This window comes from Lutra lutra, chromosome 7 (genome assembly GCF_902655055.1).
Source record: "Lutra lutra chromosome 7, mLutLut1.2, whole genome shotgun sequence".
Taxonomy (NCBI): Eukaryota; Metazoa; Chordata; class Mammalia; order Carnivora; family Mustelidae; genus Lutra; species Lutra lutra.
Genome location: NC_062284.1, coordinates 3,472,774 through 3,489,873, shown reverse-complemented (window position 1 = coordinate 3,489,873; position 17,100 = coordinate 3,472,774). Strand labels below are relative to the sequence as shown.

The following is a 17,100-nucleotide window of genomic DNA, read 5'->3' as shown; positions in this document are numbered from 1 at the left end:
TTAAAATTCTCTAGAGACCCCATGCTCCTTTATCCCATGCATGGGGGGGTGGGAATCCTTCCTGGGGGATCCCCCTCCCCACGTTTGTTACTAAATAAATAACTTCCTGAAAATTCAGAAAAAACCCTGAAAATTCAAGAACACTGTCCATGCCTCAGAGTTTCAAAGAGGATCTGGAGGTCTGTGTGCCTGGCGTGCTGCGCCAGCAGGAGGGACTGGGACACAGTTTGCTAACTCTAACCTGCCCTGAGCATAAGGTGCTCGGAGGATCCACCCCTCCAACAGCCCAGCGGCTGCTCACCCCTATCTTGCTCTCCAGATGGGAACCCAAGAGGCAATGGGATTGGGAAACAGGGAAGGAGATCTGGGGGTCCAAGGAACCCCGTGTCTTCAAGGATCAGGAGGGGCAAGAAATCTCGAGGACTACTCGGACCCTTTCGGGAGGACAGAGTGCAGCCTGATGAGGAGGTAAAGGAACTTTCCCAGATGATAATAGCAAGATGTTTGTTTGGACCCAGAAGTTTAAAGTTATTGTTAAATAGACTCTGGAAAGTCTTATAGGACTTTACAGCCAGAGGGGCATCTGGGTGGCTCAGTCAGTTCTGTGTCTTCTTTTGGCTAGATCATGATCTCAGGGTCCTGGGATGGAGCCCTGCTGAGGGCTCCCTGCCCGGTGGGGAGTCTGCTTCTCCCTCTCCCTCTACTCCTTTCTTGCACACTCTCTTGCTCTCTTTTTCACTCAAAAAACCCAAAATCTTTAAAAAAAACAACACAAAAACTTTATAGCCAGAAAGTTTAGATTTGAATATTATGAGCTTGGGCATGTGGCCTCTCTGTGCCTCAGTTTCTCATTCTAAAGTGGGGATAATAGTAGCACCTAGCATATTGGGTTGCAGTGAGGAGTCAGTAAGTTAATATAGGGAACGCACCTGGGAGTAGCTATTCTCGCTGGTGAAGACCCCCCCCAACCCCCTAAGGTGTTCAAGTCTGGTGTCCTTACCTGCCCAGTGATGTGGGGTCTCTGAAGTCTCTCCCAGATAAAATATTTAGGGAAATGAAAAATTTCTCTAAGAACGTTTGCTGTTCTTCAAGAAGCACCTTCTCCTTGAAGCTGCCAAGTTTCCTCAAAAGCAGAGCGCCTCTGGTTAGCAGAATCCTGCACTTTTACGGTAGGAATGAACAGAGGGAATATTATTGCCGGAACAGGGCAGAAAGAGTGGGGCCCCAAGGCATCTCTGATCCATTCTGCAGTTTGCTCCGTTTCCATTTCCTGGACATCAGAGTGTCATCGTGGAAAATGGAGTGTCCCCCTCAATTTTACATGACATTCCTTTAGAAAAGTGCAAATTGTTTCATTACAAAAGCACTGCATAGTACTTGGAGAAAAAACAGCTTGAAAGGAAATAAAAAATCTTATTCTCATCACCCAGAGACACCTTCTGTAACCCCAGGTGTATGGCTTTCTGGATCTGTTATATCACAGAGCTTAAAAACGCTTGGCTCACTAGATAATTTTGTAACCTGTATTTTCCACTTGACTGTGTACATGAGCATCTTTCCATGGCAATAAATATTAATTCTACAACATCATTTTTAATGGCCGAGGACGTCTCATTTCATTTAAATGGCCGAGGACCATCTTTCAGTACAACTCTGTTTCACTCGCAGCTCCTTTCTGATGCTGGAAATCTTAAACAGGGTTGTTGATCAAGCACCTGCTGGAAAGTTGCTTGGGGGAACTCTTAACTTTCTTTCTTTTCCTTTTTTTTGTTTTGTTTTGTTTTGGTGGTGGTTGGGGGGAGGGGCAGAGGGAGAGAGACTGTCTCAAGAAGGCTCCATGCCCAGCACAGAGCTGACCTGGGGTTGATCTCACCATCCCGAGATCATGACCTGAGCTGAAATCCAGAGTCAGATGCTTCACTGAGCCGCCCGGGTGCCCCTGAACTATTCCTTTAGTATAAAATCATGTCAGTGATGTCGTAGGATCCGAGGATACGAAAGGATACATCCGCTTTAAAGGTTTGAGATGAACATTGCCAGGTCGTCCCTCTCCCTGAAGTCTGCCGTCTCATCTACCAAAGATTTTTTAAAAAACTCTTTGCCAATTTTTTTGGCAAAAAAAAAAAAAAAAAGTCCCTTAGTTTAACTTCTATTTTTGATAGGTAATTAGACTGACTATTTTAAGTACATTTTCCAAGCAAGGTGTATTTCAGCTTTTAAGAACTCCCAGTTCAGGTCTTTTTTTTTTTTTTTTTTTTTTTTAAGATTTATTTATTTGACAGAGACACAGTGAGAGGGAACACAAGCAGGGAGAATGGGCGAGAGAGGGGGAAGCAGGCTTCCCACTGAGCAGAGAGCCCGATGTGGGGCTCGATCCCAGGACCCTAAGATCATAACCTGAGCCGAAGGCAGAGGCTTAACCCACTGAGCCCCCCAGGCGCCCCCCAGTTTAGGTATTTAATCCAGTTTCCTTAAGTGTTGGTCTTTTTCTCTTGTAATAATTTGTAAAGTCTGAAAGAGTAAGATTATTGACGCTACTATATTTGTTGAAAATAGTGTTTTGAAGTTTACTATTTCTCTCTCCAGTTTTTTTTTTTTTAGACACATGGAATCAAATCTAGAATCTTTTCATTTTGAGTGTTGATCTTCACCCAAGAATACACAGAAAGCCACTTACATTCTCTTTTGGTAAGCTTTAGGGTTAAATTTAAAAATTGATGTCTGGTTAATATAGTGTATAACTTGCCATTTTAAAATGTAGAATCCAGTGGTTTTTAGCATATTCACAAGGTCATGCAACTATCGTCACTGTCTAATTCCTAAACATTTTCATCACCCACAGCCCCCATAGAAACCCCACACCATTACCATCCCTCCGCATTCCCCCTTCTCCCAACCTTTGAACACTGCTCATCTGCTTTCTGTCTCTATGGATTTGCCTATCCCAGATCTTTGATGTAAATGAAACCATACACTCTGTGGCCTTTTGCGTCTGGCTTCTTTCATTTAGCATCATGTTCCCAAGGTTCCTCTATGTTCTAGGATGGATCAATACGTTGTTCCTTTTTTATAGTTTCCTATAAAAGAACATACAGAAACTTTTTAAAGTTTCCATTGTATGGATATACATTTTCTTTATCCGTCCATCAATCATTTTATTTTTATAAGACACTTTCTAGTCCTCCGCGGTTCTTAAAGTGGATTCCTAGGACCTTTAGCGTTGCCTGGGAACTTGTTCAAAATGCCAATTTTCACGTCTCACCCAGACCCATTGAATTATAACCCCTTGGGGCGTGGAGCTTAGCAAACTGTGTTTTAACAAGTTTTCCAGGTCACTCTGAGGCATACTTGTTTAAGAACCACTCGTAACACCGTCACTTTCTTGGCTTTTCTAAGGTGTATGACTTCCTCTGGCCAAAGTCTAGTATTTAAAACACATATATCCAGGCTCTAATTTTGAGGTTGTTAGTCTTGCAAAGTCTGCTTTCCTCCACACTTCTTTCACTGTTAGGGTTGGTAGGCAGCTGATACTTAAATATTTCTCTCCTCTGTTTCTCTTGTTTATAAATTCAGTCTGCGGGGTTAGATACAGATTCTTCTTCTTTTTCTTCAAAATGGAGATTCTCTTCCAGAAAAAGATGTTCACAGGTGTATTTAATGGTATGTTACTGAGCGGGTCATCTATTTAAGCTGCTGTTGGGGCTCATGGTAATTGCCCCGTGCATGGCTAGTCTCTTTTATACCCTGAATTGCTGTAGAACACAAAAACTACAATTCCCAGCATGCCTTGCTACCAAGGGTCTTTGGTCTCCATTGCTTCACTTCTGGGAACCAGGACTCAGGATATCCAGGATTTGTCACCATGTGCCTGACCTCCTTCTGCCAGGGGGGTCCTTCTCAGCGTAGAGATGGTTCTCCTGGGTGGGGTGGATGGGGCAGACACGGCACCCAAAAGGTAGAGGGCTAGCTGCCTGATTTTCTGGTGATGACAAGGAAGCCACAGATATCTCCCTTTCTTTTCTTCTGCTGGTCTGGATTTTTTTTTTTTCCTTAAGATTTTATTTATTCTGTTTGACAGACAGAGATCACAAGTAGGCAGAGATGCAGGCAGAGAGAGAGGAGGAAGCAGGCTCCCTGCTGAGCAGAGAGCCCGATGCGGGACTTGATCCCAGGACCCTGAGATCATGACCTGAGCCGAAGGCAGAGGCTTTAACCCACTGAGCCACCCAGGCACCCCTGCTGGTCTCTGTTTTGAGGCGTGAAACCAGAGCATGCCCTGAGCTTAAAAATGACAGTTAGTTTATGAAATTTTTGCTCTACCTTTTTAATATCAGTTTCCCTGAGATTTTGTCTTTTTCTTGGGGCAAGGGGTGTCTTAGTTTTCAGCAATGAGAATTAAAAAAAACAAATTTCCCTGTGTCTTCATGGGCATGTTAGTGGCCGGTTGAGAGACTGTTGGGTGTGGTGGCCACATACCAGTGTGAAATGGACCGGCACATTCACTGCAGGGCCTGAGTCTCCGGAGAGTCTCTGTACCTCAGGTTTAAGAAATCACAGTTGAGGTGGGCATGTGGCTGGCTCAGTTGGTAGAGCATGTGACTCTTGATCTCAGGGTCATGAGTTCAAGTCCCACATTGGGCATGGAGCCTACTTGGAAAAAAAAAAGATTAAAAAAAAAATCATAGTCAGTGTGAAAAGGAAGGAGACAATACAACATGAAAAGAGATCTTTGGACTCCCAGAATCCCATTGGCAAGAAGCACATAAAATCGTGCAGCTGCAAACCGAGGTCACCTTTCCTGGAAAAGGAAGACACAGTCGGAGGTGGGACCAAGAGCCATGAGAATCACTCCTGAGCAGATGCAGGACTGAATCCTAGTTGGGGAACTTCCAACATTTGTCCAGCTGCATTTCAGGACTGCTACTGGGCAACGGCATTGGGGTGCCTCCTCTTTTACCCCCTTTCCAACAGGTGCATCTATGGTGGCTGCCCTGTGCCGGTACCATCACTGCATGTTGGGTGTGTGTGTTGGGAGGGGATGGTGCAGGTAACTGGGATCTTTAGCTTATAGTGAGGGGAAGTGTATTCAAGGACTATCCCTGAAGAGCTTCATCTGCCCCTGAACTTGATTCAGCTAATGAGATTCTGGGATTTGAGCTGATGCTCACATGAGGGAGAATTCCAGTGGCCTTAAAAGGCAATAACTGTCTTTTACATATGGGAAGAATGTAAATAATTTGTGCTTTGGAGATGGACATTGATGGTTTTAAAAAATATCCACAAATTCTTTGATATTTCTCTTTCAAGGGGTGGACGTTAATTCCCCTCCCTTTGACTGTGGGCTGGACTTCATGACTCGTTTCTGATGACTAGAATATGGTAGGAAAGATGACGTGGGACTTCTGAGACTAAGGAATAAAAAACACTGAGGCTGTTCCTTCCACTCCTTCTCTCTTGCTCTGGGGGATACCAGCTGCCATATTGTGAGGACACTCAAGCAGTCCTACAGAGAGATCCACATGGTGAGAACTCGGGCCTCCTTCCCACAGGCATGTCACCAGGTCACCTGGGGTGGAGACTACAAACCCAGGTAAGGTTCAGGAGACTGGAGCTCCTGTCTACATCTTCCTTGAAACCTCGCGAGAGACTCTGAGTAGGACTTCTTGGCTAAGTTGCTCCTTGATTCCTGACCTGCAGAAGCTCCATGATGATGAATGGTTGCTCTTTAAAACCACCATGTTTTGGGGCAGTTTGTTACACAGCAGCAGAGAACTAATACACAGGTGCCCTGTCATTGCGGCAGAGCTTGAACCCTGATACCTTTTGTTTATTTATTTATTTTTAGAGAGCGAGAGCTGGCGGGGGTGGGGGAGGGAGAGAGAGACTCTCAAGCAGGCTGCACGCCCAGCATGGACCCTGACGTGAGGCTTGATCTCACGACCCTGAGATCATGACCTGAGTCAAAATCAAGAGTCAGACACTCAACTGATTAAGCCCACCCAGCTGCCCCTTTTGGTCCTTGACATGGAAAGAAGGATCCAGGCCAAGGTCTCTCCAGAGACAGTGCAGGTGGCAGAGCTATGCCCAGAGAGAGGAACCTCTGTCGTAGTTGAAACAGGCAATAAATCGTTACAGACTGAAAACTTGTACAGTCAGCACCTGAATCAAGAGACCAGTTTACTATCGGCACCCCAGAACTTCCCCTCGTGTTCCTCTCCAGTCCTTACGCTTCTAAGGGAAGTCACTATCTTGACCTCTAACAGCAAATACTACTGTTGCCTTTTATTGAACTTTACTAAAGAGATTATACTCTTTTGTGTCTGGTGTCTTCTACTCAACATTGTGTTAATGACATTTAGCCAAATTGTTGCCTGTCATGGTAGACTGTCATTGTCATTGCCCTGTAGTATTCTATTGTGTGAAATCCTACAATTTATTATCCGTTCTGCTAGGGACAGGCATCTGGATGGTTTCCAGCTTCGGGCTATCATAAATGGTTCAACTAGGAACCCGCAAAGATAACTTTTATGATACATGTGCGTAAAGGTTGGCAAGTGAACGTGCAGATGACTTTCCATAGCTTGATTTTTGGACATGCGAAAGAGGAAACGAAAGGTGGTAATCATCGAAATCTGGGTTCCCAAAAGCTAATCCGAATCGCTTCTGAATCACGAAAGGGTTCCCATTGGAACCTTTCGTTCTTGCATATTCACTGCCTGCCTGCCATCTGTAACGCTCTTGAAAATATTATATGTCAATTATACCTTAATTAAAAAAAAATATCTCGGGGAGAGGCTGGTCCTGTTCTCCAGGAGTTTTCTAGAGAGCACAGAGTAGGACGGTGGGGCGAGGATCCACAGGGCTGGAGAGCAGGGTAGAATTCTGCAGAAGCCGCAGAGACACTTTAATGAAGGGAGTCAGGGACGTTCAGGGGGGCTTTGTGGAATGTGGGTCTCGGATAATAGACACAATTAGATACTCAAAGTTGGGGCTGGGGTGGATAAAAGGACATCTCAGGGGGGAGGAAACGGGAGGAGGAGAGTCATAGAAGTTGACGTGACTTGTAGATAACCCACCTCATTAAAAATGATTTGAGGAAGCTCAGGGGTGGGAAACGCATCTTCACTCCAGCATCCCCGTTGTTAAAATGCATGCAAAGCAATTTTCCTTTTTCTCCTGTAAGGAAACCTCGCTTCAGATGCCGCTTTCTTTTGAACCCAAGCTTATTTTATCAAAGATGAGTATGTCAGAAATAGAGGCTTAGTGTAAGTTCAAAGATGCCAAGTTCGTCCATTCACCATGGATCAGCTCTTGCATATAAGTCACAGTGTCAGTCACTGTCCCACTCCCCCGGGGACGTGGGTGGGCGAGGGACGACTCCAGACAGAGCAGTCCCCGGCCATTCTAATAATACAGCAGTCCCCACGGTGTGGCTGTGAAATAATTAAGCAGCACATTCCTGGAGAGGCCTCGCCACAGGAAGCTCGCTGAAGCTGATGATCTCTGCATGGTGGGGGAGACGTTTTCAAGTTGTTCTCAGCCTGGAAATTGTTGCCTTCACCGAAAACCCCCGCTTGACCGTGGCGGTGGTCAGGGAGGCAGACTGCTGAAGGGAAGGAGTTTCTGGGCCAGGTGTGCATGGCACTAAGCCGTGGCCCTGCTGGGGCTGCACAAGGGGCCTCTGCGGGACTGTGTGTGCACGGTCTGTGCAGTAGCTAGCCAGGCAGCTACCCAGTGCTATATCGATGTACTTCTAATGTATACTCTGAGCTGCTCTACAACATGGGGCATTTGCATTATAGGAACACACACACACACACACACACCCCCTGGCTGATTCTTCTGGAAACTGTGATGAATTCAGAGCTCAGTAGTAGGAGGTGCCTGGATGAGACTAGCCCAATCGAGGAAAAGGCTCAACACAGAAATTCTTCCTGCTATCTTGAAGGTCCTGAAAAAGCCTTCTCGGAACATTGCCGGACAAAGAGGACTGCAGCCCGGGGACCAGAGCCCGTTGTACAAACTGGATGCCCATAGGGTTGCTCAGTCTGACCAGGAGGGCCCCACGATGTGGCAACAAAGAAGCCCCCCCCCCCCCGGTGTTCTCTCCCGGGATGTGTCTAGTTCTGCCAAAAACACCAGCTCCCCAAACACCAGGAGTCTGTGTGACGTCGCTGCGTGGACCGTCGGCTTCCACAGACAGTGAACTTGGCCACGAAGAAGGAAAAGTCCACTCTTCTCCCATGGAAACTTCTCCTACCTCCCTCCTCCCTGGGGTTCTCAAAGTTATCTGCTGAGTCCCACCTTGCCCAAGTCCCCCTGTGAGCGCAGATGCGGTGACCCTTTGGATGTGCCCTTTGCCCCGGGTGCTCACGGAAGGAACCTCTTCTCTAGGGCATCTTTAAGGGCTGCCTGTCGTCAGCACGGCCAGACACCCAGGGCCCTCAGGGAGCCTAAGGAAATTCAGCTCCTCAATCTGCAGTTAGAGCAGCTAAGGGATGCGTTCATTCAAAACCCTACATCGCTGGCAGCCACGTGCCCAGCAGGCCTCCCCCTGGCCCTGCTCTCAGCAAAACAGCTCTGCCCGCGTCGCGCAGATGGGGAATGGACAGCAGAGAAGCTGTGGCCCGTCCAGGTCCCACTGACGGTCAGTGTCGGACCCTGGCAAAAACAGTTCTTGTTCTGGACTCTTCCATTAGCTTTTTTGAGCCTAGCGCCCCCTTCTCCTGCCCCCACTCCAAACGGAACTGGAAATCCTTCCAAGTGGGTGTCTTCAAATCTAAGCGTAAAAGTAGAGTGTTGACGAGCTGAACCCTCCAGAAAAGGTGTGCCCATGCTGCTGAGGCCAGTGTCCCTCTGGGCAGGGGCTCGTGGTGACGGCTGTTCCTGAGAGAGGGCGGCTGGACGGGCAAGTCCACCGAGGACAGTCGCAGAAGGGAGACACCGGGCACCGGAATACCCAGCAGGGTTTAATCCCGTCTCCCGCGGCCCTTTCTCTTGGTATTTCCTGAGGACAGTGCGGGGCCTGCAGGGACTAGCTCTGGGTCTGACTAAGCGTTTTCTCCTCGAGCAAGCTCCAACGTGGGCCTCATTCCTGGACGGGAGTAAGACCCAGCAGAGGCGCCTCGAGGAGGAGAGCCCAGGCTCTGGGCCTGAGGCCTGGGTGTCCTTCAGCGCAGGGGGAGAGCCTGAAGGCATGTGGCTGTGCGTTGACAGGTGCGGGAGCTCAGCCTCGAGGCCCCAGGAGGGCTTTGGAAGTGAGACCAAGCCGAGGAGTGTCCCCCATGGCCAGAGACAAAGTTTCCCTCCAGGACCATTTCCTCCTCAATCGTGAGACATCGGCTCTGGGAGGACCCCCACGTACCGTGACATGGGAGGGGTCAAAAATCCCTTAATCTGACCTCAACTCGGGTCCGCTGTGCAAGTTTGGGGCCATTTTCAAAATTGCTGTCGTTTGCGTATGCTGTGTGTTTGTGAAGCAGCAAGACCCCAAAATCAAAATGCCTTTCCTACTGCTCTCTGGTGATAGAGGGACCAGAACAGTGGGGACGTGCACTGGTGGGCTGTTGACAACGTGGGGAAGACTGGGAGCCTTCTGGAAAGCTGGTTGTGTCCTAACCCCTTATTCTGGGTGGGGGCACCGAGGGGTTTGTGCATGTGTGAAAACTAAACGGTCACCAAGGTGTGCACTTAAAGATTAGTGCATTTTACTCAACACAAATTATGCCTTCATGCAAAAGAAAAGTTAGAATTTTAAACGCCCTTTTCCTGGCTTCGATAAACCAGTAGTTTGGGAAGGGGGACTTTGATTTCCAGAAGCTCCAACAGATGTAACATATATATTTCAAGCCATCTCTGGGCCCCGTTCCTCCAGAACCTTCTGTGCCCCAGAGCTCTTACCTCACAGAACATGACCGGCTTTCAAGGGTCAGAGACGAATCTTCTCCATCTGTCATTCTTGTCCATGGCAAATGTGGACATGTCATTCGGAATGTAGCACGGAGGCCCTGATGAAATTGGAAAAGCATGTGGAGATAAAAATCATTCTGGGATGAATCCAGACGCTTCCTGCCACTCTCCAGATGTCACAGGGCTGGCAGCCACCCTCCCGGGGGAAGGGATTCAGCCAGCCCCGGCCAGATGTGTAGGAAGCCGCCTTGGACCCACACGCTGACACTGTCCTGATTGTGCGCAGCAGATGCTTGCTGTCAAGAGTGAAAAATGCAGGAGGGGCACGTGTCCACCCGTGGAGGAGGCAGCCTGCAGCGGGAGGCACTGACCTGTCCAGTCGGCAGAGTGTGTCACCGCCACGCAGGCCGAGGCTAGTTGAGCAGCCACAGAGCCCGGTGACCTCATGCACACACTCAGCCCTTCCTGGGAACCTCGCACTGCAGGTGTCACGCCGTGGGCTGCGTGTCCGCTCCGTGCCAAGCCTGCCTGCCACGCCTGCCCTTGAATGGCGCGAAGGGGCAGGAACCCCCTTTCCCGGCCCCCCGGCCGGGCAGCGTGCAGGTGCCGGATGTAGACGTCGCGCTCCGTGTCACTTTGAGTCCTCTTAAATGCAGCTGCATGGGGTCGTTTGGGGAACCATGTCTCGTCCCCAGGGTCTCTCTCTCTCTCCTGGTCTGGCTTCCTAGGGCCCCAGGCAGCCTGCAGCTGTGTCCCCCTCCCCTATATACCCCCTCCCAGGGCTCCCAACTCCACCCCCCACCGTGTATAGAGCGCCCCGAGTGCGGATCAGCTCCAAGTGCTCTGGACTCCCTGAGAAAGGCTTTGCAGGAATCCCGCCTGCTCACATGAACGACGGGGAAAGGTGCTCAGGGGCACACATGTGCACGCGTGTACACACGCGTTTCTAGGAGAAGAAACCGCCAGCCGTGTGTGATGTCCCTGGGCAAGAGCCGGACATGAGGCAGGGACAGAGACACGGTAGATGAAGCCGGAAGGCCTCGCGGGAAGGTCTCTGTGTGCCCGGTCCCTCCGCTGGCCAACAGCAGCCGACACTGCTCTGAAGCAGAAATCATGGTATGCGGTTCTCGTGGGCGAGTACAGCTGGGCAGATGGAGAACATTTCTCAATGTTTGTTCCCATCAATTGCTTAGAAACCAGGCCTTGGAGAGCTCTGCCCCCCCACCCCCGCCCCAGTGCTTTTCCCTGCAGACCTCCCAGCCTCTGAGGAATTCACGGATGGCGCGGGAAGGACTCCTTCTCCCGGGGCGTCCACAGAACTCAGAGGCTGTCATTTTTGGCAAAGGCATGCACCTGTTCTCTTTCCACCCAGACACCAGGAAAGCCAAAATGACTTCAATCATCACTCCAACTCATCAAAAAACTATTGCCTTCCTGTCCACACAGAGATCTCCCTTTATAATCATGGCTCTGGTTGCCTCAAACCCGATCCCCGGAATGGCAAGCCCAGAGGGACCGCCTCGCCTGGAACCTCCCCCCTTCCCTGAGGTGTGAGCGGTACACACTTGGACTGTGCAAACAGACCTATCTGCCAGTCCCTATGTCAGTACCAAGCACGAAGAGCAGTTGCTAAAAAGTTGGCTGAACATCGCATCTGCGGGGCGGATCCCCTCCCCTCGCACAGAGAATTCTCGGCGAAAGCAGCAGTTGTGATAATACATACCTGGGGTTCATCACCAGTCATCCCCTTGGCTGCAGAATTTGTTTTTGTGCTCAGGCTGGAGTACGGGTCTGCCGAAGGCTGTGGGAATTCACAGCGCTTTAGATAAACTCAGTGTTCTTCCCCTTAAAGGCCTGACTCAGACAGAAGTGGACGTGGGCCAGTCTCCATTCTGCTCCCGGCTCTGACTCGGACATCAAGAAGGCCCCTGCGTCTTTCCTGGGGAGGCCCAAGTGTCTTTGGCTGCCCGTGAGCTGCAGGAGGGGACGATCCTTCCCTGTCCTGCCACCCGCCCCCGTGCTCCCAGCTTGCTGCCTCCTCCTGACATCTGACCTCCCAAAGAGCTTCTTCCCAGCACGGGTTTTCGGGGCTACCCCCTAAAAGACCAAAAAGAGGTTCCTGCCACTTGGGTGTCTCAGGCTGTTGGGTGGACATGGCTCAGAAGGTTCACTGTCTTTAGGGAAAAGGACTAGAGAGGTGACTATAAGGCTGGAACTTATGGGGCACAGTCAGTACCTGAGAAAGAATTCCGTGCCTAGAATGTAAGCGTTCCAAGGGCAGGGCTTTGTCTCTTCCTCCAGCACCTGGAACGGCGCTGGGACATCATGGGAAGCCCCAAGCATTTGTGGAATGAATGAGGCGAATCAAGGGCTCTAGATATTCTGCGAGGTAGTTTTCTTAAAGACGGCAAACGAACGAGCAGGTGCACATGCACACATATCCGGAAAAACCCTCAAAGCATTAACTCTTGATTTTCCGAGGAAATGGTAAAGAAGGTCTACTTGGGTTCACGTGTTCACTCAGCACACATTTCTCACCCCCGTTCCTGTGCCAAGCCCTGGGCCCGGGACGTGTGGGGCTGGAGCTAAAGGGAGACCGCGAGCCCCCTGCCCGCTGGCCGGCGGACGGGGCCCGAGGCTCACCCGGACCGGGTGCTGAGTGCTCCCCAGGGCTGGAGACGGGCTCAGGAGCCGGGGAGGGAGTGACTAACTTCTGACTTTGCCTGGGGGCCCCGGGGAAGGCTGGGACTTGAAGCCTCAACAGGAGTTCACATGCCTGGCAAGGGGCAGAGAGAGGGAAGGAGTCCAAATTCTCATCTTGGACCGTGGTTCCATCAGATTACACATTTACCATAGTTGCTGACAAGGAGCCAAACGGACAAGCAAAAGTTGGGTCTTCTTGCCTGTTCCCTCTTCTCCCGAGAGAGATGCTAATAAACAGCAGTGGCCAAAACGCAGGTGAGGGTCAGGAAGACACGGGAGCAAGGGCCCCCTGGAGACCCAGCCCCTCGGTATCTGATATCAGCGATGCAGCCTGAGGTCTGAGAGCCCCACGGCTTTCCCCATCAGGCTGCACCCTCCAAGGTCCCAGCAGCAACATTCACGTGCTTATCACCCTGCGGCGCGCCAGCCACTGGCGGGTGCTGAACCAGGGGGACCACGATAGACACGCAGTCCTGAGACAAAGGGTGCTCTTAGCTGAGTGGGTGCTCCTGAAAACCTCCTGCCCGTTAATTGCCAGGGAGTAGACTATGCCAAGGTATCTTAATTCAAATCTTACCTCACCGTCCTAGGGACCTTTTGTTGCTGTAAGTAAGGATGGTCCTCAGTTCCAAGAAGAAAATTAAAGGCTGCTCCTGAGATGAGCACAGTCATTTGGATGAAAGAAAACACATGGTTGTGTTGAGAGATCAGATCTCGACAAGACGGGGCACTACCTCCTGCCCAGAGAGGATCGGGCCACAGGACGCGAAACTGGAATTCATGTGAGAATCCTTTGCCCCTGTTCTAGCACCTCTAGCTGGCGATCTCCACACTCATCACAGGAGCTAATTAGCTCTTGCCGCCACTGCCGCACGTGTGCAGGGTACATGCCCATTTTCCTGATGGGAAAACTGACAAGGAGCACACGGACAGGAAAGACGTTCTTGGAGGGAAAAGATACTCCATCTGCTTAGCCGTGTCTGCCTCGGGAGATCTGTCCTTGTTCCTTTTGCCCCGGGGGCTCTGTTTGCTGCTGAGCCCAGAGGCTCTGCCCTCCAGGGCGTGGTTCTGCCGTCCTTCCCCAACTTTGGAGTAAACATGGCAAAGGACTAGGCTGGAAGCGAACTGCTCACCAGAGCGCCGCCTTTGGAAGATAATGCACCCGTCTGGGGCCTGCCCTCTGGAGCCAGCATCCACGGTTTGAACCCAGGGTCTGGCACTTACCAGCTATGCGACCTTGGTAAGTTTCTCCAGGAGGAGATTAGGCCCTGGTTCCCTCAGCTGTGACCCAGCCTTGATGGCCATAATAACCCCTTTCTCCTAGGGCCCAAGGGGCTTCCCTGAGTATTTGTGAAGGTTTTGCGACAACACTTGACCCCCAGTGAAAGCTGAGCATTAGGCTGGAGCTTTGAGCGTTTGACTGCATTCCAGCTACGACAACAGTGGGTTCGTATGGCAGCTCATTCTAATCTGTTTAACGATAAAGAAAGGGTTTTATTTAAAGATCATTTACAGAATTACCACCTTTATCATATTTTCGTATCTTACTGTTATTCTCTTAGTTACTGGCACTTAGTTTATTACTTTATTACTGTACTTACAATAGTGGTTTGTAATATGCTTGTTTTTTGTTCACTCACTTACTTATATACACTTTAAAAGCAATGTGTAACTCCTCCCCCACATTTTAAAAAATTAATAATCACGCATCCCAGGACCGTGTTAGGTCTCATGTCCCTGAATTGGTAAAGCAAACGCAGTAGGTAAGGAAGAACGGGGTCAAGGGGTTGCCTTTTAGGCTGGAGAACCATGGCCTAGGGCTGCTGGGAAAACCACTTTGGCAGAAAGAGTGGGTGTCAGCCCCTCCTCCCCCGCCCCAACCCCCCAATATTAGCTATAAGGACTGGAGGAGCACAGGCCTGGCCTGTCGGCGGTGGGGAGATACGCACCAAGATGCTGGAAGCTGGGCAGGAAGATACAGACCCAGCGTCGAAAGGGACCATTGATGCTGGTGGGAGATGCCCGGGAGGGAGCCCTCCCCTGGGGCCTCCTGAAGGCACCCCCGCCCTCATCAAGGCCACGTAGGGCACGTTATCACTGGGTCAGAGGGACGTCCCCCTTGCTGGCCCACGCGTGGGATGTCCACAGTCAGCTGTGGGATGACGCTGTCTTCCACGGCCTCCTCTAGGCCCCAGCGCTGGCCTCACTGTGGAGAGACAGAAGGAGAAGGAAGGAGAACGAGGGAGACCACCTAGAGCTGTAAGCAGACAAAACCACAGGTCTAGCCTTGCCTCGGGGAGAGCAGGAGAGGAACTCTGAACTAGGTATAATAATAGCAAAACTTACATAATGCTTACTGGGCGTACTTGGCACTCTCCTAGCGCTTTAATCGCAGCAACACTCCTGTGAGGTAAGCACCGTCATTATCCCCATTTAACAGATGACAAGGCTAGGGGCACAGAGAGGTTAAGTAACTTGCCCCCGGCTCTCAGCTAGTTGAGTGCAGAGCTGGAATCCCAACCCAGGCCGCTGGCTCCAGGATCTTTCATTTTTCGGTGAACAAAACGGAGTCTTAAAAAATTGAAATAAGTCTGTTCAAAGCAACAACAGAGAGGATGAACCGAAGAGAGAGCCGAGACGTTACAGAACCAGGACATCCCATCTACGGCGCTGCTGCCCACCAGGAAGACGGGGTTTGACACAACGTGCCTAATGACAAGTTTTCGGTAAATAAAACAATTCCGTGTTGACCTACTCCAGTGAGTGGAGATCCCCTGATAATTGGCCTCCCCACAGCCTTCTTTGTTCCTTCCTGCAAGCCTGTGGGGCAGGCACCGTCAGCATTCTCGTCTTACAGAGAAGGAAACCGGGGTTCAGAGAGGTTCAGCAAGTTCCCAGGGTCACCCAGCTCCAAGGCAGGTGTTTGAAACTCGTCCTTATTGGTTTTAGAACCTGGGCTTTGAATGACTTTGGTGCTGCGGGGGACACTGAGCTGAAGCCAATGCGGGAGGGAGAGAGTAGAACCTTCTACCAGAATGGGAGGGAGCACAGTGGGAAGAGCCAGGAGGCGGGCGGGTGGGGGGAATGCCACATGGCACATTTCGGTGGGGCGGTGGGAAAAGAAACTCAAAGTGACACCTCTTCAAATGCCTTAGAAACGCCAGGACTGAGGACACTGCAGGACGATGACAGATTGGCTGACATTTCCAGCCCTTCCACTATACCAGATACAAAGGAGCATCATATCGCTTCATGGTAACCTAGGAGACAGGGCGCATCACCTCCATTCTGGACATGAAAACCCAAGGCTCCGTGACACACCCAAGGTCCCACGGCTTGTAAAGAGGCAAGCTCAGGTTTGAGCCAGGCCTCTCTGCGTCCAGGTCTAAACCCTTGCCTCCAGCTCATGGCGGTCTCCAAAAGCACTGTGGCAAATCTCCTCATTTGATGCTCCGCAGGGACCGGAGGCAGGGGAGACACGGTCGTTCCCGCTATACAGAGCATAGTGCGCCCAGAGCCCTTCCTGGCCCTCTCTGGGCCCACGGGAGCATCCAGCACCTGACACCCCCCAGGGGCCTTCAGCGCACCACATCCAAAACCAGACGCATCTTCTCGTCTTCCTCTCAAACTATTGTCATTTTCCCATTCACTCATTGATCAAGTCGACAAATACCTCCCAGGCTTGGGAGTGAACAGGGAACATCTCAGTTACTATAGCAACGCTTTGCACCCAGTTGTCTCAGCCCAAAACCTGGAGATGTTCTTGCACATGCCCCCCTTCCCTGCCCTGCCAACCGTCCATGGCCAACGCTTCACAAATCCTTCTCTCGCTCCTACTAGACAGCTCTCAGATCCAGGCACACCTCCCTGGGCGCCATATCCTCTGTCCCGGGCACTGCCCACTCCAGCTTTCCTGCCTTTATTTTGGCTCCTAGAGCTTTCTCACAGCTCTCTTGTCTGCAGGGTCTCCCACATCCTGCGCCCTACGCCCCCCATCCCAGCAGAACACCCCTCTGACTTCTTCACCTGGCTGAAACCTGTGCACGTGGCTGATTTCGGTTTAAATGCCTCCTTCCCAGGGAGGCTCCCTGGGCCCCACAGGTTAGGTGTTTTGTCCCCTGTCCCGGTAGCCTGTATACTTCCTATCCTGGCAGCCATCACTCCCTAATGTGTTAACTTATTTATCACATCTTCTCCGCAAAGACCATGCCACCCCGCCCACCAGGGAACCCTTCACGATGGAATGAACGTACAAGCAAATGGACCGATGAGTGGACAGATGAAGGCTGAGGGTTTTTAAAGATTATAGCAAAGTCAGGAAAGAAGAAATATCTCTGGGGAGCTCCAGCAGGGAATCTGGAGGGACAGCAATGCCAGGCGACGATGGAGAAGGAAGCAGGAGCTGGAACAGGGTGGTCCTTGCATGTCTGTAGAGTTTGGACATTATCTTGGAAGCAGTAGATTCTGTTCTTACTGGAACAGATGCTC

The 17,100-nt window shown here is 50.7% G+C and overlaps 1 long non-coding RNA gene across 1 annotated transcript; it reads right to left on the bottom strand.

Moving 5' to 3' along the window:
- Positions 1-2,936: 2,936 nt before the first annotated feature.
- Positions 2,937-11,893, bottom strand: LOC125104923 (uncharacterized). Its single transcript, XR_007128763.1, has 3 exons — positions 11,633-11,893; positions 9,901-10,007; positions 2,937-3,077 (listed from the first exon to the last, which is right to left on the bottom strand). It is a non-coding gene; the product is annotated as an uncharacterized LOC125104923 (long non-coding RNA).
- Positions 11,894-17,100: the final 5,207 nt, after the last annotated feature.